The following is a 22,446-nucleotide window of genomic DNA, read 5'->3' as shown; positions in this document are numbered from 1 at the left end:
ACCACCACCCCCATTCGCTTTGCTTCTTTATCCAGTTTGGAAAAGGCAATGATGTCAATATCATCGGCATACTCCAAAAATTGTACGCTTTTATAAAATATTGTGCCTGAGCGATTAAGTTCTGCGTTTCGCACGATCTTTTCGAACTTCAGGTTAAAGAAGTCACAAGCAGAGAGTGTGTTTGTCTAAACCCTCGTTTGGTATCAAAAGGATCGGAGAGATCTTTCCCAATTCTGATGGCACTGCAGGTATTAAGCAACGTCACCTTGCATAGCCGTATTAGTTTTACGAGGATACCAAATTCCAAAATCGCAGCTATAGGTAACTCCTTTTCGTACTGTCGAATGTAGCTCGGAAGTCGACGAAACGATGGATGGAGAAAAGTCGATTCTCCTTTCAAGGGTCTTTTCCTTGGCGTTTTGTGAATATCTGGTCCATGGTGGACTTTCTGGTAGTATTCTGGTAGAATTTTCGGGCGTAGCTTCTATTGGCCAGCATCTCAAACTCCACGCATTCACGTATTTCAGCCTCTCGTTTGTTCTTTCTGATAGTACATCTCTATTCCTTTCTTAACTTAGTGATTCCACATGACTCGTTGCGCCCGATCGTAGCGTGGCTGCATAGGCAGCATCTTTTCTTTCTGCGCAGCATGACAATTCCAAGAATCTATTTAAAAACGGATTTGAAATTAGCTATTCCTCTATGAAATTAAGACACTTTACAAGTAGGTATAGAGAACGAATTGTTACGATCAATAATGAAAATTATACATATAATTTGGGTGGTTGGCCGAGCTCCTCTTCTTATTTGAGGTATGCGTCTTGATCTTGTTCGGCAAAATGGAGGGACCTACAGTTTTAAGCCGACTCCGAACAGAACATATTTTTTATCAGAAGCTTTTTCATGGCAGAAATACATTCGGAGATTTGTCTTTGCCTGCCGAGGTGCGACCGCTATTAGAAACAACTTTTTCCTAATTTTGGTGTTTCACGGAGATTGGAGCCTCCGTCCTCCGAATGGTAGTCACGCTTCGACTATGGCGGCCGCCAATAATGAAAATTACAAATATAAAAAAGACAGAGCTTTAAAAGACCTGAAATTATCTAAAAATTGTATTTCTAAAAAAAACTATATTATAAAGCGAAATTTTCAATCAAAGTGAAATTAAACATTTTAGATGATGATACATTCGTTATCGCAAAGGCATATGAAGAAAAACTAGTTTAAAACTGCGATAACAGAAGTAATAAAGGGTGATTTTTTAAGAGCTCTTTCCCATAGCTCTTTTCATAAAAACACACGTAAAATTCAGAAAAATGCATGAAATTTGTATTTAAATCGATTTAATTTAATGTTTGAAGATTAGTTCATGCAAATGTTGACCGCAACTGCGCTTCAAATGGTCCATCCGCTTAGTCCAATTTCAGCATACTCTTTCCAATGTTTCGCCCGGTATCTCACATATAAATGCTTTAATGCTGTCTTCCAATGCGTTAATTGAAGCAGGCTTGTCTGAATAGACATGAGCTTTAACATAGCCCCACAAAAAATAATCTAAAGGCGTTATATCGCACGATGAAATAAAATGTTCACCGAACTCGCCTCTCAACAAGTCCATTGTTACGCGTGCTGTGTGGCATGTGGCACCGTCTTGCTGAAACCACATGTCATGCAAGTCAAGCTCTTGCATTTTGGGCAAAAAAAAGTTGGATATCATTTCACGGTAGCGCTCACCATTCACAGTTACGTTACGATTCGCAGCATCTTCGAAGAAGTACGGTCCAATGATACAGAACGTTGGTTCGAATCTCCGTGAAACACCAAAATGAAGAAAAACATGTTTGTAGTAACGGTCGCCCCTCGGCCGGTAATGGTAAACCTCCGAGTGTATTTCTGTCATGAAAAAGCTCCTCATAAAAAATATTTGCCGTTCGGAGTCGGCTTAAAACTGTAGATCCTTCCATTTATGTAAAAATATCAAGACGCACCCCACAAATAGCAGCAGTAGCTCGGCCAAACACCGGAAAAGGGTGTAAGCACCCTTTATGTATATATATGTATAAAAGTTCTGATTAATAAAGTCGTTAATAACTTGGATCTCTACACAGCAGCTAAATATGATAGAAGTCCTATCAGATATAAATTTAGAAATACAGAAACGCCTTCCGATAAGATTGAAATAGTCCATATCCACACATAACACATACGTAAACTCCAAACATTTATTTATAAGTTTTATAGACCCATTTTCAAAGCACGTTGTCAGCTTTTATCTTGAAGATAGAAATAGCCACACAACAATTGAGAAGATTAAATTTCATATCTCAATACAAAGGAAAATGAAGAAAATCGACAATTTTTTGCGACAATCAATTTAATTGCAAACAATTTTGTCAAGACGAAGAAATCGGAATCCATTTTACAAATCCCAATAGTCATACCGAGATAGAGCAAAAAGTTCCCATAAAAAGCAAGAAATTAAGGCCATCGAATTTTATAATAAGACATTTCCCTCTGCCACTAGATATCAATCATAATAAAATTGATAAAAACATTATAAAGGACAGGATCGACAAAAATAAAATTAAACCCATTTCAAAGCTGAATAAGGACAGAGAGTGCTATGAAGAAGTTAGAAAGGCGGGCTTTATTAAAAAATATGCCAATATTAGGAATAAAGAAAAGATGCCTAAGAAAATGTACATACTAAAAATATAAAACGTCCTCTAAAATTTCCAGATAACCCTATCAGTGGTCATAATGTTGATCGGACGGCAAGAGGGTTTCTACAAGTACAGCTAATTTATGAAAATGTAGGCCATCTAGAGATTAAGCTTAAACAAGTGAAAGTGACAAACCAGACATACACAGTAGTGTATTTAATAAATTTAAATAAACCTGGATTAAATCAGCACCAACATCGAAAACTTCATTATTCAAATCAAAATTTTTTTAAAACTAGAAATCAATACCATTCAAACGAAAGTAAGAACAATTATTCCTAGTTTGATTAGGAAAAATAGAGGCTTAGTAAATGCGGTCGAAACTGTATACAAATGGCTTTCCGGTACTATGAACGATGAGGACAGAAATGAAATGTAAGAAAATTTAAGGCCATAGAGGAAAATATTCATAACGCAATTACGACCATCAATAAGCAGGTAAAGATACACGCTTATTTTAACGACTCAATGACAACCGTGAAAGACGCAATAGAATACCTTCTGCTCAAATATGAACGAGACGGTACCAATAAAACGGTCCGATTTTGATACTAACGTAGATATCCAAACTCAGGATGATAACTACTCAAAAGTGAATCATGCGGCTATTAACGCGTTTCTCAGTAAAATCCCATTAATTACTATATCATGAGATTTTTTGATGGAAGCTCACATTTGCAGTATCCAACGGGGTCCCTTGGAAACGAGTCGAGTTGCGTAATAAACCATCATAGTTTAATACAAAATTGTCGAATATGAAAAATCAAAAACACAAAGCCTTCAAGACTTTAAATCAAGCAAATCTGAAATCGATCATATATATTTTTTGAAGTTGAGGACAGAATTTAATATCCTCCACAACTTTTTGTTTAAACAATATATGCTGTCTGTAGAAACGAAGCAAAAATCGAATCCCAAAAATTTTTGGCATTTCATTAACTCCAGACGAAAAACGAATGGTTTTCCAACCAGTTTGGAGTATGATAATATGACAGTTCCAACAACACCCAGGACTCATTTGACTTATTTGCAAATTTCATCCAAAAACTGTAATAGTATGACTCTACGCCAGTTTCACCCTTTGAAATTTGCATAGATGGCGTGCAGCTTGCAATTACGAAGCTTAAGCCAGCACAAAAACAAAGTGACAGGATATTCTTCACGATTATTTAAGATTTACTGTGATTCCATTTCTTATCCCTTGACTCGGTTATTGAATGAATTATTGAAGGAATGTGTATAAAAAATGGGGTTTTTATTGCCTATTTACAAATCGGGTAACCGAAATTATGTTTGCAACTACAGACCTGTTGTTAAGCAATGTACTATAGCAAAAATATTTGACTCAATTATTCATTCAAAGTTATTCAATTACTTTAATAAGTTTATTTGTAAGCGCCAACATGGTTTCATGCCCGGAAGATCAGTTGGCTCTAATCTTGTTCTGGCCTCTAATAAATTAATAAACACATTTAATAACCATGCCCAGCTAAAGCGTTTTTCACAAGGTGCGCTTCAACTTTTTTCCGATAGGGAGGGCGAACGATGCAATATTTTTTATTTTTCGCTTGTCATTTGTAAACTTCATTAGTATACATTTCATCATGGAACGCTACACACTTAAGCAATGCGTTAAAGTTATTCAGGCTTATTATGAAAACGGGCGTTCAAATCAAAATGAGAACTCACATTTTCACCTCATTGGATTCGTCAATAAGCAGAATTTCCGCATTTGGGCGAAAGATAATACAAGAGAGATTGCCGAAAAACCAATGTACTCACAAAGAGTGACTGTTTGGTGTGGTTTACATGCCGGCGGCGTAATTGGCCCATATTTTTTCGTTGACGAGAACGATCGCCACGTTACTGTGAATGGAAATCGATACCGCGACATGATAAACGATTATTTTTGGCCGCAATTGAATGGTATGGACTTAGACGACATGCGGTTTCAACAGGACGGGGCCACAAGCCACACAGCACACGCTACAATTAATTTGTTGAAGAGTAAGTTCGATGAGCGCATTATTTCCAGAAATGGACCGGTCGAATGGCCGCCGCGCTCGAGTGATTTGACGCCTCTAGACTATTTTCTTTGGGGTTATGTGAAGTCATTGGTCTACAGTAACAAGCCGGCGACGATTTGTGAGCTCAGAGCCAATACTGATTTATGCAAAAGAGTGGTCGAAAATTGGGTTCAACGATTGGACTTCGTAAAACGTACACGCGGTGGTCATGCAAAAGAAATCGAATTTCATACTTAAATGTATATGTTCAAACTCGATAATAAAAAAATTAGTTAAAAAAATCAAACCGTTTATGTTTTATTCAAAAAAAAAAGTTGAAGCGCTCTTACTGAAAAACGCTTTAGATGGGTTATATACAGACTTCGCAAAGGCGTTTGACAAAGTTTATCACTCAATTCTTTTACGCAGAAAATTATGTGTGAAAATCGGTTATATTGTATTCAAAAATTTAGTTGAGGCTTATTCAGGTATTCCACAAGGAACTCACAGTGGCCAGATGTTGTAAAACTTCTACTTGAAGTAAGTAAACCATCTGACATCAATAATCTGCAGTCAATTATATGTGCGTTTAAACAATGGTGTACAATAAACCATTTATATTTCAATGTGAAAAAATTTATTATGATAAAATTTACTAGGAAAACAAACTTTCATCTATTAAATTAAATCATAGTGTACTAAATCACGGTTACGAAATCTAGATCTAAAGATCTAGGTGTTATTTTTGATGTTATCATTCTCCAATCAGATTGTTTTCATTGTCTCCAAAGCATTCGCAATGATCGGTTTTATTAGAAGAAACGCTGCTAACTTCAAAGATCCACAGACGTTGAAATATCAGGTCAGTCCATAAGTTCGTGCGTATTTTACCCATAATTTCAGTTTTGCACGATTTTTGCATACAAAAAATTATTCGCGGAATATAACAGAACTATTTATATTTTCTTAGGTATATCGTGCATTCAACAAGTGATTTTAATCGCGGATAGAAGCACGTGTTGTTAAAAAATAAAATGGAATCTTCAAACGCGTATAAGAGGCATATTTTGTATTTTTTTTATAAAAACGGTAAAAATGCAACAACTTCTGCTGCAGAAATAAACATTGTTCACGGAGAGGATACCGAGAGTGTAAGAACTGCGTAAAAGTGGTTTTCAAGATTCCTGAAGTCTTTAACTCCGACGCCTTGCTCGAACTCGTGGAAGTTGAGCCAAATTTGACAGTCGTTATGATAGCTCAGAGGTTAAATTTATCGCATGGATCAGTTCACAGGCACCTGGTTCAGTTGGAAAAGGTTTCAAAGCTCGGAAAATCGGTTCCGCATAGACTTTCCGTCGTCAACCTTCAGCAGAGAGTGAATGTGTGTTCTCAGCTGCTGCAACGGCTTGAAAATGAAAGTTTTTTGAACCGTATCGTTACTGGTGATGAAAAATGGGTCCTTTACAATGGTTAGATAAAGATGAAACACCAGAACCGACCCCTAGAGATGACCTTCACCCCAAGAAGATTCTCCTGTCTATTTGGTGGGATATGGCTGGTATTGTTTATTATGAACTTCTGGAACCAAATCAGACGATAAATGCTGGTTATTATTCCCATCAGCTATCACACCTGAATGAGGCTCTTAAAAAAAAATCGACCGTCTTTAGTGAATACACGCAAAGTCTTGTTTCACCACGACGACGCAAGACCTCATACCGCAAGGCAAACATTAGGCAAGCTGAACGAGCTCGGATGGGAGCTAATGCCGCATCCACCATACTCTCCGGATATTGCACCTTGTGATTATCACCTTTTCCGTGACTTCAATCCCAAATGAGTAACAAGAACTACTCCTCAAAAGAAGCTATAAAAAGGGATATCGTTGGGAAGACATTGTAAATAATGAAGGAAAATATATTATTGATTAATAAATACTTTAAACATTTTTTTTATTAATTTTAAAACCACCTTTAAAAAACGCACGAACTTATGAGCTGACCTGATATAATACTGATTAGCAATGCTGAATAATGATAAATGATAAGGCCTTACTAATGTTACTTATTTACTTTTTGTTCCGATAAAAATACTTTCGATAAATTCCTTATGATTAAGAAATAATTCGTTTGCAATAGTTACTTTACAGTTATTATAAAAAACTAGGTATTTGTGATAACGAGATTTCTATTGTCACAATTTTTGTACAATTGGCAATATTTTAATTTCCGTTTTATTATTATATTATATCGAAAAGTGCATTCATTTGTTAAAATATAACTTCTACATATTTTAAAAGTCTTACGAGAGTGTTACATAGTGATCGTATTCATCTATCTCTTTGGTAAAAGTGTTATCAGTTTAGGGTCGGTTACAATATACGATCGTGGTATTTATGAAGCTACAATATTATTATTGAGTTCTCTTTGGAATTCGACAAATTGGTCGAATTGACAATTCGATAAAGAAGAGTCGTTTAATTATTTCATTACGTGTCGTTTTAACTTCTTTAAATGCTTTCTGAATCTTTTCTCTATCGTATCTTCTACTCAAATATTAACGAGACGGTATCAATAAAACGGTCCGCAGATGACATATGGCAAAAATAAATTTTTTATTTTTTGGTAGGACTGTTATAAGCTTACATGACAAATTTCAGCGTGATATGTCACATAGTTTGTTTTCTGTGTTACTGTAAACAAGTCAAGCTCGAGTGTGTTCTTCGAATTCTCTTTTATGACTTCAATTGTCTCAAAATGTTTTCCACGGAGCGGCAACTTGAGCTTAGGAAACAGTGTGACTTTTTCACATGGAGCCATATCAGGCGAATACGGTGCTTGCGGAACGATATTAACATTATTTTTGTTCAAATAATCGCGAACAAGACGTGATGTGTGAGCTGGTGCATTATCGTGATGCACGAACCATGACTTGTTGTCCCACAATTCCTTTGTTTTAAGACGAATGTTCTCGCGCAAACGCTTTAAAACGTCTAAATAATATTCAGCGTTAACCGATTTTGCGATTTGTGCGATTTCCAAGCCCAATTTCCTTTACTTTTCCGATGTTTCCGTCGTTTACTGATGTTGCTGGACGACGTTCATGAGGCAAGTTTTCAACCGATGTACGGCTCTCTTTGAACGATTTGTACCACTGGAAAACACGTGCACGCGATCGAGCAGAGTCCCCATAGGTTGTCTGCAACATTTTTAAGGCGTCTGAAGACGAAATTTTGTTGGAATAATAAAATTTCAAACAAATTCTTTGAATTTCCATCGTTAAATTCGAAGAACACACTCGAGCTTGACTTGTTTACAGTAGCACAGAAAACAAACTATGTGATATATAATATCACGCTGAAATTTGCCATGTAAGCTTATAACAGTCCTACCAAAAAATAAAAAATTTATTTTTGCCATATGTCATCCGCGGACCGTTTTATTGATACCGTCTCGTTCATATTTGAGTAGAAGATACGATAGAGAAAAGGTTCAGAAAGCATTTAAAGAAGTTAAAACGACACGTAATGAAATAATTAAACGACTCTTCTTTATCGAATTGTCAATTCGACCAATTTGTCGAATTCCAAAGAGAACTCAATAATAATATTGTAGCTTCATAAATACCACGATCGTATATTGTAACCGACCCTAAACTGATAACACTTTTACCAAACAGATAGATGAATACGATCACTATGTAACACTCTCGTAAGACTTTTAAAATATGTAGAAGTTATATTTTAACAAATGAATGCACTTTTCGATATAATAATAAAACGGAAATTAAAATATTGCCAATTGTACAAAAATTGTGACAATAGAAATCTCGTTATCACAAATACCTAGTTTTTTATAATAACTGTAAAGTAACTATTGCAAACGAATTATTTCTTAATCATAAGGAATTTATCGAAAATATTTTTATCGGAACAAAAAGTAAATAAGTAACATTAGTAAGGCCTTATCATTTATCATTATTCAGCATTGCTAATCAGTATTATATCAGGTCAGCTCATAAGTTCGTGCGTTTTTTAAAGGTGGTTTTAAAATTAATAAAAAAAATGTTTAAAGTATTTATTAATCAATAATATATTTTCCTTCATTATTTACAATGTCTTCCCACCGTTTAGGCAAATTTTTAATTCCCTGCTCAAACAATTTTTTGTCCTTGGAGCCAAAATACGTTTCGATATCCATTTTTATAGCTTCTTTTGAGGAGTAGTTCTTGTTACTCATTTGGGATTGAAGTCACGGAAAAGGTGATAATCACAAGGTGCAATATCCGGAGAGTATGGTGGATGCGGCATTAGCTCCCATCCGAGCTCGTTCAGCTTGCCTAATGTTTGCCTTGCGGTATGAGGTCTTGCGTCGTCGTGGTGAAACAAAACTTTGCGTGTATTCACTAAAGACGGTCGATTTTTTTTTAAGAGCCTCATTCAGGTGTGATAGCTGATGGGAACAATAACCAGCATTTATCGTCTGATTTGGTTCCAGAAGTTCATAATAAACAATACCAGCCATATCCCACCAAATAGACAGGAGAATCTTCTTTGGGTGAAGGTCATCTCTAGGGGTCGGTTCTGGTGTTTCATCTTTATCTAACCATTGTAAAGGACCCATTTTTCATCACCAGTAACGATACGGTTCAAAAAACTTTCATTTTCAAGCCGTTGCAGCAGCTGAGAACACACATTCACTCTCTGCTGAAGGTTGGCGACGGAAAGTCTATACGGAACCGATTTTCTCAGCTTTGAAACCTTTCCCAACTGAACCAGGTGCCTGTGAACTGTTCCATGCGATAAATTTAACCTCTGAGCTATCATAACGACTGTCAAATTTGGCTCAACTTCCACGAGTTCGAGCAAGGCGTCGGAGTTAAAGACTTCAGGAATCTTGAAAACCACTTTTACGCAGTTCTTACACTCTCGGTATCCTCTCCGTGAACAATGTTTATTTCTGCAGCAGCAGTTGTTGCATTTTTACCGTTTTTATAAAAAAAATACAAAATATGCCTCTTACACGCGTTTGAAGATTCCGTTTTATTTTTTAACAACACGTGCTACTATCCGCGACTAAAATCACTTGTTGAATGCACGATATACCTAAGAAAATATAAATAGTTCTGTTATATTCCGCGAATAATTTTTTGTATGCAAAAATCGTGCAAAACTGAAATTATGGGTAAAATACGCACGAACTTATGGACTTGCCTGATATTTCAACGTCTGTGGATCTTTGAAGTTAGCAGCGTTCTTCTAATGAAACCGATCATTGCGAATGCTTTAGAGACAATGAAAACAAACTGATTGGAGAATGATAACATCAAAAATAACACCTAGATCTTTAGATCTAGATTTCGTAACGGTGATTTAGTACACTATGATTTAATTTAATAGATAAAAGTTTATTTTCCTAGTAAATGTTATCACAATAGATTTTTTCACATTGAAATATAAATGGTTTATTGTACACCATTGCTTAAACGCACATATAATTGACTGCAGATTATTGATGTCAGATGGTTTACTTACTTCAAGTAGAAGTTTTACATCATCTGGCCACTGTGAGTTCCTTGTGGAATACCTGAATAAGCCTCAACTAAATTTTTGAAGACAATATAACCGATTTTCACACATAATTTTCTGCGTAAAAGAATTGAGTGATAAACTTTGTCAAACGCCTTTGCGAAGTCTGTATATAACACATCTAGCTGGGCATGGTTATTAAATGTGTTTATTAATTTATTAGAGGCCAGAACAAGATTAGAGCCAACTGATCTTCCGGGCATGAAACCATGTTGGCGCTTACAAATAAACTTATTAAAGTAATTGAATAACTTTGAATGAATAATTGAGTCAAATATTTTTGCTATAGTACATTGCTTAACAACATGTCTGTAGTTGCAAACATAATTTCGGTTACCCGATTTGTAAATAGGCAATAAAAACCCCATTTTTTATACACATTCCGTCAATAATTCATTCAATAACCGAGTCAAGGGATAAGAAATGGAATCACAGTAAATCTTAAATAATCGCGAAGAATATCCTGTCACTTTGTTTTTGTGCTGGGCTTAAGCTTCGTAATTGCAAGCTGCACGCCATCTATACAAATTTCAAAACTACTTATAGTTTCTAAAGGTGGAGAGTATAAGGGTGAAACTGGCGTAGAGTCATACTATTACAGTTTTTGGATGAAATTTGCAAATAAGTCACATGAGTCCTGGGTGTTGTTGGAACTGTCATATTATCATACTCCAAACTGGTTGGAAAACCATTCGTTTTTCGTCTGGAGTTAATGAAATGCCAAAAATTTTTGGGATTCGATTTTTGCTTCGTTTCTACAGACAGCATATATTGTTTAAACAAAAAGTTGTGGAGGATATTAAATTCTGTCCTCAACTTCAAAAAATATATATGGTCGATTTCAGATTTGCTTGATTTAAAGTCTTGAAGGCTTTGTGTTTTTGATTTTTCATATTCGACAATTTTGTATTAAACTATGATGGTTTATTACGCAACTCGACTCGTTTCCAAGGGACCCCGTTGGATACTGCAAATGTGAGCTTCCATCAAAAAATCTCATGATATAGTAATTAATGGGATTTTACTGAGAAACGCGTTAATAGCCGCATGATTCACTTTTGAGTAGTTATCATCCTGAGTTTGGATATCTACGTTAGTATCAAAATCATAGAATTCAAAACGAAGGAGAAATGCTGTATGGTGCAAAAGTATTTTTTGATATGGGCTCATCACATTCTTCACAAGAAATTTTCTGTATTACTTTTTGTTTAATTTCTTTTGCTAATAAATAAATATGAAAGAAGCAAAGTCAAACTAGACTGTATGCCAGCAATAGTTAAATAAAGTGTGCCGGATGCAGTTAGCAATAAGTTCAACAGGTTCAATAAATTAGCATTTAATAAGCACTTAACACAATTTGTTTTAAATTAAAATAAATTTATAATTTACTAACTAAATATTTGTTCAATGAGATATATACTAATTTGTTGTTTATTACTATATAAATTGTTAATTATTATACTTGTTAATGTATTTATTGTTAAAGTGATAAGTTGTAATAATGTTAGAATTCAAGTTGATTCAGAGATAATCACATGGATGGCGCGTCGATGTTGATTCAAGCAATTCAAGACCGCTGGTCACTCTGCCTCTTGCGATGATATATACATATATAGTTACATTCGAGGTGAACAGAAAAACACGAAGTATTGCCATTTTGTTTTTACCGAAAAATTTTGAAAAGCTATTAAATAAACAAGACGTTTGTAAACCAAAAAGGTGGTGTCGTGAGTTTTATTAATTACCAAAAAACTTAATAGATTATGGGTCAAGTACGTAAAATCGAGAGTAATTAATAATTCGTTAGTCGAGTGTGATAACGGCGTGGCTAGAGCAGTCATCTCAGCATTGACGAAGCAATGGATTTGGCGAAGCACATAAAGCCCTTGGCTGGTGAGTCAGACTGGCCTATATGGAGAAAATGCGCGATATGCTAGACTACCACGAAGCGGAGTTGGAGGTTATCGAGAATACATTAACTAAGCCAAAACCTTTGGGGGAAGGAGTTAGTGATAAAGAAGCGCAAGAACACAAAAGGAAGTGCGATTTTCCCCGCAAGGCTAACAGCTATGCGAAATCAATGATTTCAAGTTCAGTAACAGATGGGGTATACGAGAAAACCATGGACAAGGAATCTGCGTACGAGGCGTGGGAAGCATTGAAACAGCATTTCGAGGCATCGTCGAAGGATCAGCTGTTCAAGATTTGCACAGAATTTTTTGCATTTAGCTGGGCGCGTGGGGATGATGTAAGTACGCGCGTCGCAAAGTTGAAAAGTTTGTGAAATGAGTTGAACATTGGGCTGAAGGCCCGAAACGAGAATGACTTACCTGATTTAATTTTAGTTTGTAAAACGCTGCAGATTTTGCCGAGTGATTTTGGCAATTTTCAGTTAAATTGGATGCTGCTATCCAAAGATGAAAGTAAAACTTTTGATGAATTAATATCTCAGTTGTACATGTATGAAAGAAATCTCAGAAAGATGCAGACACTGAAAAAGTCACCGACGAGGCTCTACTTGAAAATCGTCCTTTCAAAAAAAGTATAGCACTTGTAACTACTGTAAGAAAAAAGGACACTGGGTTAAAACATGTAAAAAGTGGATTGCAAACGGACGACCACCGAAAAATAAGGGACAAGCCGATCCTCAGAGCAATGCATTGGATACGGATGTAGCTCTTGTTTGCATCAGTGAAGATATCGGCGCAACTGGGAGGAATTCTACAGGATGGTGGATTGACAATGGAGCCAGGAAGCATGTGACAAATTGTCCGGACCTATTCATCGAATTTGAAAAGTTTCAGAGTCCGTGATTCCGATTTCTAGTTGTGTTATAGAGAATTTTTCGATACATAGCAGGGACTTCAGATTTGGGCCTAGTTTATCAACGAAACAAGAAAAAAGGTATTCTGGAGGTTTACAGCGATGCAGAATTTGGAGGATGTTTGAGAACAGGTCGCTCAACTTCTGGAGTCATAGCCAAATACGCAGGGGGAACAATTTCCTGGCTAAGTCAACGACAGACAGGGGTAGCGAGCTCCCCGACGGAAGCAGAAATTATAGCAGGAAGCAAGGCAGCCAAAGAAGCCATTTGGTTAAGTAGACTTTCTCGTGCAATCGTAAAACTAAAACATGTCCCTATTGTTCAAGTTGAAAACAAATCAGCGGTGAGACTTGCACAGAATCCAGAGCTCCACCGCAGAACGAAGCATATAGCAACACTTCTTCATCCGGGATAAAATTTCCAAAGGACGACTGGGCATTGAACGAGTTTCCACGGATCAAAACACAGCGGGTATTGTGACGAAGCCGCTACCAAGAACACGTTTGAAGATTCTTTCTATAAAACTGGGACTATCATAGATATATGTACAGCACTATTTTAAGTGTTTTTTTTTTTTTGTTGCTTTCATTATTGATATTATTTTATGACTTGAGATTCAACTTTAATTAACAAGGGAAAGTGTTAAAGTGATAAGTTGCAATTATGTTAGAATTCAAGTTGATTCAGAGATAATCGCATAGATGGCGCGTCGATTCAAGCAATCCAAGACCGCTGGTCAGTTTGCCTCTTGCGATGATATAATATATACATATATAGTTACACTCGAAGCGAACAGAAAAACACGAAGCATTGCCATTTTGTTTTTACCGAAGAATTTTGTAACGCTATTAAATAAACAAGACGTTTGCAAACATAAAAACTTTTATTAATTACTCAAAAACACAATATTTATTACTGTTAACAATTCTACTTTTTCTTCTATTGTAAATTGTAATCTTAGAATTTCAAAAAAGAAAATATTTCAAATAATAAAATTCTTCAGTCAATTTTCATACAGCAAACGTATAACATTGAAAATTTATTTGTACAAACGATAAAAAATAAAATTAATATTAATTAAAAATACAATTAATATTACTGGTGCAGTCGGTAGGATCAACGAAAATTATCCTATAAGAACCCAAACAACAAAAAAGTGATCTACGCTCAAAACCTGCAAACGACCTGGAAAGAACTACGGTTTGCAGCTACATATAGGCGTCTCCATTTATTTAAAATTCAATCCACTCAAATTTTCAGCTACAAAGCTCATCACCTACAATCGACCTTTAAGTGACGATTCCGCAATATTCAATTGAACAACAGAATCAAAAAGAAGAATTCTTACACTAGTTAATGTGTAATATGTGTAATGAATATTGTAACAACAACAGAAAATACTAATGTAAGTCAAGACAATGAAATAAGAGCAGATAAAAGAAGTTAGGTAAGTAAGAAGTACACTAGAATCAATATTTGAAATACCGGGCTCCCCAACACATTCACCAACGGTTCAAAAAATGGCTGAAGTGAAGGAGAGAAGGGAATGGACAGTGCAGAGTTAATTTCTCTGTTCGAAAGCAACAAAAATTAATTGGCGCTACATGTGGATAGTTTAAACGCTTTATTACCCGCATCGTCATCTCTCTTACACGGAGAGAAACCGTTTTACTTCCAATGCGTTTTAAGCATTCTTCGTGATCCAGCGTTAAATGTAGTGAGGAGAGCAACCAACAAGCTGGGAAATTTTAAGGAGCCTATTAATCGATGAGTTCGCAGATCCCACACCTGTTACAACATTGATATTATTAACTAGCGGACCCGACAGACTTCGTTCTGTCAAGTAGATTTTTAATGTGGCAGTTTATATTTCGACCTTAAGACGTTTTTACTCAGGTGACCCTCACACACCGCCCTATCATCATGGTGACGGTTCTGTTTAGGAGAATTAAAGAAAAGAGTCAGCTCGGGTGACCTAAGTATCTTCGCTTCCACGAACTTTGGCCACCCTTTTGGGACCCTCTAAAAACCCCGACTGGGATGTTTGCCAGAGGGCTTCAAACTAAGAGGGGAACTTAAGGTTCAAACCTGATTGAAAAATAATCTAAAGGGATAGTGGGAACCCAAAGGGGACAAATATTTATAGAGGGGGTACTTCAATGACAAAACATAGAGATAATTAATTATTTAAAATTATTATTATTAACATAGGGTTAATAACCGATATAATAAAGAATAATGAAATAAAACGTATATAAGTATTTTCAGTAATCGCTTTATTGTAAATCAAGTGAATCATAATTATTAACAAAAATCTGTTTTATTTTTATTGTAGCGCTTTATGATATACAATGTTTTTGTTTGATTACCTGGTGTATATACAAACAAATCTGATGGTTTTCCAACACGGGAACAGGCAACATACAATTGACCATGTGAAAAACATAGGTTTTTTTAGATTAATTAATAATGTTTGTCTTTTGTTATCCTTAACATATGTTTATCTTCTTCTTCTTAAAATATGTTTGTCTTTTGTTATTCTTAAAATACATATGTATGTTTATCGTTTGGTATTCTTAAAATATGTTTGGATTTGTTCAGCACTGCATGATTATTCTTAGAATTTACTTAACTATTTATTATTTGTGAATGAAATTATTCCTTAACTCGTTCTGAAACTAAAACAAAAGAAAGAATATTGCGAGGCTAATCAAATCTATAGCTCTTACATTTTTTGACTTTTCAATTTGGTCGAGTTGACGATATTATCACTTTTGTGTGATTTGTGCATTAGATCCTCCAACGCGAACACGCACACACACGAACGCGCCATATTTATATAGGAAAAAGAAAAGGGCTGTTTTAGGGGTTTCCCGGAAATTATTTTCCGTAAAAGTCATCCTGGGACTTCAAGGAACCTTTTAAAAAGAGAATTGTTAAGATCGGCCCATGCGTTTTTGAGTTATGCGCTTACCAACACATTTTGCAATTCCTCTTTATATTATAGGTTTGTGAATGAAATCGTTCCTTAAATCGTTCTGAAACTAAAACAAAAGAAAGAATATTATCACTTTTGTGTCAACGCATTAGATCCTCCAACGCGAACACGCACACACACGAACGCGCAATATTTGTATGGGAAAAAGAAAAGGGCTGTTTTAGGGTTTTCCCGGAAATTATTCGAATTTTTCTCGCCGTACAAACCATCCTTGGACTTCAAGGAACATTTAAAAAAAAAATGTTAAGATTAGTCCATGCGTTGTTGAGTTATAAGTTTACCAACACATTTTACGATTCAGTTTTATATTATAGATTAGTAATATATGTACAATCGGCAGCCGCCGTAGTCGAATGGGTTGGTGCGTGACTACCATTCGGAATTCACAGAGTGAACGTACGTCGGTGAAACACCAAAATTAAGAAAAAGATTTTTCTACAACAAACAAAACAAAATTTATCTCCACCAAGACAGCAATTTAATAGTTAGAGAAATATAAATTCCTACCCCAATTCAGCTAATAATAATAGTTCTACTAATATGCAATAATATCTCCCTTACAATAATAATTTCGCTGTTAATATAATTTAATATGTGGGACATTGCCTGCAATTGCTTGTACGCACTGTACAAAGCGTTGATACAACAATCGCAGCGTGTGTGCTGGGCGTAAGGATTGTTGATACAACAAAAGCAGCGTGTATACGTTGCTTGAGTATTTTTGTTTTGAATTATTACTTTTTCGGTTTGGGTCTTGATAAGAGCTTCTTTTTTCGCAACGAATGTTTTTAATAACTGATAACTAAAAATAAGAGGAAAACAATTGAAACTAAAATAAAAGTTCTGCGCCGCATAGATTGGTCGCAATATATGAATGGCTGTTTAAATTGCTTCGAGTTGGAGTTGAAGGGTTAGAAAAGTGCAAGAACGTAGAGTCGGTGTAGGAGCGATTACAAACGGCAGCAATTAGAATCTGGAAGCGCCGTATAAATTAGAAAAACCCAAATCGGTGACCCCGAACAAAGAACATTTTCATACAAAAGTGTTTTCCGAGAAAATTGTGGACATTTCTAATACGGCGAGCGTGCATCGACCATAACTTAAATTTCACCTGCACCTGCGTACTAACATAACCGCACATTCCACCACGTGTAACCAAGGCTTGTGGTACTACACCAAAGTTCGGAACTTAACGGCGAAATTTAACACAAACATTTGAAAGGGGTTTTTATTGATGCAACGCGGGTCGTAGGAATTACCTTCCGCATTTAACTCACAATTCTATGCAACCATACAAACAAGTGTACTATTAATGCAACTTTAAACGTAATTCAAAGTGCAAATACAACATTCTGGATGCAGTACTTTTTCAAATGAGAATATCATCAAACAACGAGAAGCCTTATCTACGACCAAGAGAGCAAATACCAATCGAGGATTTGGAAGCCATTCAACGGAACCTACAATCAATATTTACCAGAATGATCCAAGGAGACTGCACACCTGGAACCTCATCAGGAGCTTCTCAACGGCAACTACAACAAGAATTTCGCGAAAATGTGAGTACCTTCTTCGATCAGCCTCTACAAAGTAGTCATATTGCGGTTAAACCACCCGTTTTCTTGAAAAGTAACCCTCATATATTTTTCATTCAAATAGAGACGTCTTTTCGACGTGCTAACATTTCTCGCGATGATACAAAATACGACCACGTGGTCGGCGCATTGGACGCGCAAATTCTTGAACTGATTTTCTTCGCAATCCTCCCGAAACGGACAAATACGAGTGTCTCAAAAATAGAATTATCGCGGAGTTCGCGGACTCCGAATCGAAAAAAATTCGGAAATTACTTAATGACGTTGAGCTTGGTGACCGTAAACCATCTCAGCTTTTGCGCCACATGCGTGACCTGGCCGGAAGCTCAGTTTCGGAAACAATTTTAAAAAGCTGGTGGATTGAAACATTGCCTGTTACACTTCGAGCTTGCTTGATAATTGGTGATGAAGATTTAGACATATACGCCAAACGCGCCGATACGATCATGGACTTTGTTGGATCCACATCCTCACAAGTCATGGCAGTGAAAGCTGGTGCACCACATAAAAATGAACAATTTGAGGAAATCCTCAACAATATTAAAGCTTTGACACAGGCAGTTGCTAATTTGGCAACCCAGTTGACCACCCCCGGTGATCATTCACGGTCACGATCACGAAGTGGCAACAACCAAAATGCACGTTCAAGCTCCGGCGACAACGGTAATGCCAAACCGTTTTGTCGATACCACTACAAGTTCGGTGGCGCAGCACTCAAATGTGTTCCCCCGTGCAAATTTAATGATAAAAGACGGGAAAACTAAAAGCCGCTTCCTTAGGGACGAAGGACGAAGCGGAAGTCATGACCTGTCATCGATTGTTCATTACCTGCAGGAATTTTCTCATTGACACCGGCTCCGATATCTCAAATCTACCGCGTATTTTCGGTAACAAATCGGCCGGTCCGTCCTCAAATCGTTTATTTGCCGCAAACGGCACTCCCATTAAGACTTTCGGCCAACATCAGCTTAGCCTGAACATTGGCCTCAGGCGCAATTTCACGTGGCCATTCATAATTGCCGATGTAGATAAGGCAATCATCGGAAACCCAACTGGTGGTTAAATGCAATTCCATTATGACTCCATATGAACGTTTATCTACCATCAATGTCGGGAATAACAATATGGCTGATCTCATTAGCGAATTCAAGGCTCTGACGCTTCCACCGACTTTTAGCAATATGGATTCAGTCCATCTCATGACATTACTCATCAAATCATTACCACGGGTCAGCCCATATTTTCGGCAGCACGTCGTCTCAACCCGAAGCGACTTAAAATGGCCAAAACAGAATTCGAAGCCATGCTCAATGCTGGCATCTGCAGTCCAAGCAAAAGTGCATGGGCAAGTCCATTACACATGGTTCCCAAAAAAGATGGGCGCTGGCGATTCTGCGGTGACTATCGGCGTCTCAATGCCATTACAGTACCAGATCGCTATCCCTTGCCTCATATCCATGACTTTACACAAAAGTTTGCTGGATGCAAAATTTTCTCGATCATCGATTTGGTTAGTGCTTACAACCAAATTCCAATTGATAGGTCTGACAAGGAAAAAACGGCCATAATCACCCCATTTGGCCTAAATGAATTTAACGTCATGACATTCGGTCTCAGAAATGCTTCTCAAACATTCCAAAGGTTCATAAACAAGCTGTTCATGAATTTGGATTTCGTTTTCGTCTACATAGACGATATTTGCGTGGCTTCGGTTAACGAAACCGAACACCGGAAGCATCTTCGCATAGTTTTCGAGAGATTAAGCGCTTACAATTTGAAGATTAATCTCGCCAAATGCACCCCCGGCCAGCCCAAAATAATTTTTCTCGGTCACACGATTACGGCAGATGGCGTCGCGCCTCCTAAGGCCAAAACCGAGGCCATTTGTCAGTTCAAAAAGCCGACAGTAGCTCATGAGTTGCGCCGATTCTTGGCACTCCTCAATTATTATCGTCGTTTTTTGGCTAAAGCAGTGAAAGGATTCCTTGTAGGATACGATCAGGACGAGCGATACAGAATCTATATTACGTTCAGGAAGAACACAAGGTAATTTTGTCAAGAGACGTCCAATTTCAAGAGAAGCCAAAAGAATGTGAAGAAGAAGTCAAACTACCAATGAGAGATGTCGAGAACGATGGTGAGGACTACATTGAAGAAAGAAGATTTTCATTATTGAAGACTAAGAAGACATTTGGCTCTGAAGAAACTCTGAGCAGCGAAGAAGAGTATGAAACTGGAAATGAGTCCGATTCAGAAAAAGAAGAAAACTCAAAATTACCAACAGAAAGAAGATTGAGAGATAGGTCAACGATTTCGAAACCGAAGCATCTCAAAGATTATGTGTTAACAGTAGAACAGTTTGTCAACACCGCTGAAGATCCTGAAACATTTGAAGATGCCTTGCAAAGCGAGGACAACAATGAGTGGAAAAAGGAGATGGATCAGGAAATCGCCTCTTTAAATGAGAATCAGACCTGGGTCATGTCAGAACTTCCTTCAGGTGCAAAGGCGATTCCATGCAAGTGGGTTTTTCGTTTGAAAAAGAGTCCTGACGGCATAATCAACAAGTACAAAGCAAAACACGTCGTCAAGGGATTCAGTCAACTACATGGCATAGACAAAATTAGGAACGAGCATTGCAGCAAATTAGAATATGTTTTTAAAACAGTTTGACGTCTCTACAACGTTTTTATATGGAGAAATGGAAGAAACTGTTTTTAAGAAACAGTCCCAAGGATACGGAGATGGAACCAACAAAGTGTGCGAGCTCAAAAGAAGCCTTTATGGTCTGAAGCAAGCGCCAAGATGTTGGGACAAGCGTTTTGAGGGATTCCTGCAAAAACTAGGATTTCAGGTCAGTGGTGCAGATCCATATCTATACATTCAAGAGAAAGATGGAAATAAACTCATGCTTGCTATTTACGTGGATGAAGGTTTAGTTACAGCTACAGATCCACGAAACTTGGAGTTTTTCATAAAAGAGTTGGAATCGGAATGTAAAATTACTTCAAAGAAAGCTGACCATTTTTTAGGATTAGAAGTTCTACAAGAGGAAAACTTCATTAAAATTTGTCAAAATTCTTATGCAAGAAAAATTTTAGAGAAGTTTAATTTTTCAGAATGCACGCCGATCTCACCTCCAATTCTCAAGAACTCAGAAAATTTGGGACCAGGGAAAGATGATCATAAGTCAGAGAAGTTTCCCTACCGACAGGCAGTCGGAAATCTTATGTATCTCATGCTTGGTTCAAGACCTGATCTGGCATACAGCGTAGGATTTGTATCCAGATCCTCCTCTGAAGATATCGTCCGTGCCAAGAGAATTTTTCGATACATAGCAGGGACTTCAGATTTGGGCCTAGTTTATCAACGAAACAAGAAAAAAGGTATTCTGGAGGTTTACAGCGATGCAGAATTTGGAGGATGTTTGAGAACAGGTCGCTCAACTTCTGGAGTCATAGCCAAATACGCAGGGGGAACAATTTCCTGGCTAAGTCAACGACAGACAGGGGTAGCGAGCTCCCCGACGGAAGCAGAAATTATAGCAGGAAGCAAGGCAGCCAAAGAAGCCATTTGGTTAAGTAGACTTTCTCGTGCAATCGTAAAACTAAAACATGTCCCTATTGTTCAAGTTGAAAACAATGCAGCGGTGAGACTTGCACAGAATCCAGAGCTCCACCGCAGAACGAAGCATATAGCAACACTTCTTCATCCGGGATAAAATTTCCAAAGGACGACTGGGCATTGAACGAGTTTCCACGGATCAAAACACAGCGGGTATTGTGACGAAGCCGCTACCAAGAACACGTTTGAAGATTCTTTCTATAAAACTGGGACTATCATAGATATATGTACAGCACTATTTTAAGTGTTTTTTTTTTGTTGCTTTCATTATTGATATTATTTTATGACTTGAGATTCAACTTTAATTAACAAGGGAAAGTGTTAAAGTGATAAGTTGCAATAATGTTAGAATTCAAGTTGATTCAGAGATAATCGCATAGATGGCGCGTCGATTCAAGCAATCCAAGACCGCTGGTCAGTTTGCCTCTTGCGATGATATAATATATACATATATAGTTACACTCGAAGCGAACAGAAAAACACGAAGCATTGCCATTTTGTTTTTACCGAAGAATTTTGTAACGCTATTAAATAAACAAGACGTTTGCAAACATAAAAACTTTTATTAATTACTCAAAAACACAATATTTATTACTGTTAACAATTCTACTTTTTCTTCTATTGTAAATTGTAATCTTAGAATTTCAAAAAAGAAAATATTTCAAATAATAAAATTCTTCAGTCAATTTTCATACAGCAAACGTATAACATTGAAAATTTATTTCTACAAACGATAAAAAATAAAATTAATATTAATTAAAAATACAATTAATATTACTGGTGCAGTCGGTAGGATCAACGAAAATTATCCTATAAGAACCCAAACAACAAAAAAGTGATGTTGCGGGGAGAATCCTGTTCAAAAATGTTGCGGGGAGAATCCTGTGTGCGGCTACAAATCTGTTGCGGGAAGAACCAATAATGTTGCAAGAAGAAATTGATGCGGGAAGGACCAGTAACGTTGCAGGAAGAAATCGATGCGGGAAGGACCAATAACGTTGCAGGAAGAAATCGATGCGGGAAGGACCAGTAACGTTGCAGGAAGAAAACGATGCGGGAAGGATCTTGTATGCGGCTATAAATCCATTG

General features: G+C 36.8%; 1 long non-coding RNA gene across 1 annotated transcript; it reads right to left on the bottom strand.

Moving 5' to 3' along the window:
• Positions 1 to 15,441: 15,441 nt before the first annotated feature.
• On the bottom strand, positions 15,442 to 20,110 carry LOC129250004 (uncharacterized). Its single transcript, XR_008582781.1, has 2 exons — positions 16,115 to 20,110; positions 15,442 to 16,058 (listed from the first exon to the last, which is right to left on the bottom strand). It is a non-coding gene; the product is annotated as an uncharacterized LOC129250004 (long non-coding RNA).
• Between the last annotated feature and the right edge of the window lie 2,336 nt (positions 20,111 to 22,446).

The sequence above is a fragment of the Anastrepha obliqua genome, chromosome 6, assembly GCF_027943255.1.
Source record: "Anastrepha obliqua isolate idAnaObli1 chromosome 6, idAnaObli1_1.0, whole genome shotgun sequence".
NCBI lineage: Eukaryota > Metazoa > Arthropoda > Insecta > Diptera > Tephritidae > Anastrepha > Anastrepha obliqua.
This window is presented reverse-complemented; position numbering and strand designations above follow the sequence as displayed.